This window comes from Frankliniella occidentalis, unplaced genomic scaffold (assembly GCF_000697945.3).
Source record: "Frankliniella occidentalis isolate FOCC.00 unplaced genomic scaffold, Focc_3.1 Scaffold119, whole genome shotgun sequence".
Taxonomy (NCBI): Eukaryota; Metazoa; Arthropoda; class Insecta; order Thysanoptera; family Thripidae; genus Frankliniella; species Frankliniella occidentalis.
The window spans coordinates 610,624-611,552 of NW_026267247.1; the positions used below are offsets into that span (position 1 = coordinate 610,624).

Below are 929 nucleotides of genomic sequence, written 5' to 3' on the forward strand. Positions count from 1 at the left end.
AATAATACGTTACACGGGTTCAGCCTTTAGACGTTTTAAATCATTTTTAACTCAATTACAATAATTTTGATCAAATTAAAAAGTTGATATTCTTATTAATCATAACGTTTAATCATCACTGTCAACCATCTTAAATCATACAAATCCTGAATAATACGTAATACGGGTTCAGCCTTCAGTCGTTTTAAATCATTTTTAACTCAATTCCAATAATTTTGAATCAACTCCAGTCACTTTAAATCTCTTTCAATCACTTTACAATCATTCAATCATTTTACAATCTTTCAACCATTTTACAAACTTTCAATCATTTTGCAATTATCCCAATCATTTGCAATCAGTTTTGATTGCAATCACTGTACGAATTTTTTAGGAGTGATGGACCCCTCGGACAGATGCCTCCGCCGACGATAGTGGCAGTAACCAATGGCAAAGAGGACGAATTCGATCGATCGATTCACATTTTGAGTGATCATGAAAAAATATTAAGAGAAAAGTGTACCTCAATAGTATGCTGACTGCCGCCGGTGTACCAACGACCAGTCCCAGCAGAATTCCTCCGCCGATTCCCCTTCACCTACTTTTCTGCCCCAGTAGTGTACCGTTTGTTGAAACGCCAGCGCAGGTAGCGTGGCTGTTGGCACGGTGCGTGAACTGGCGGGCGGTGCAGAGGGCACTCCGGGACGGGACAAGGCTACCACGGTACGCCCATCGGTGTCCCGCTAGACGCACGCTCATGCATAATAATGCACCGTGAGGGGAGCGGCATCGAGATTATATATAGAGCTTCAAATATAATCATAGAAGTGTTATACTCACTCTGTTAAAATGTTCTTTTACCCCTTGGCCAGTATCCTGCTCCTGTTGCTTACAAACCTTTCGAGGGTGATGAAGACCGTTTTCTTTTGTAATATAAAGAAAATTAATTC

General features: G+C 40.5%; 1 protein-coding gene across 3 annotated transcripts in view; it reads right to left on the reverse strand.

Annotated features, from left to right (window-relative positions):
• The window catches only part of LOC127749997 (uncharacterized), a 98,488-nt gene that overhangs the window by 95,667 nt on the left and 1,892 nt on the right, over nt 1–929 (reverse strand). The window contains exon 1 of one of the 3 annotated variants that reach the window (XM_052270357.1): nt 503–657. The exons of the other annotated variants lie outside the window; for them this stretch is intronic. The gene's annotated coding sequence lies outside the window, so the exon portion shown is untranslated. Of the gene's footprint in view, nt 1–502; nt 658–929 lie in introns of those variants that run through there. 3 annotated transcript variants of the gene reach the window in all.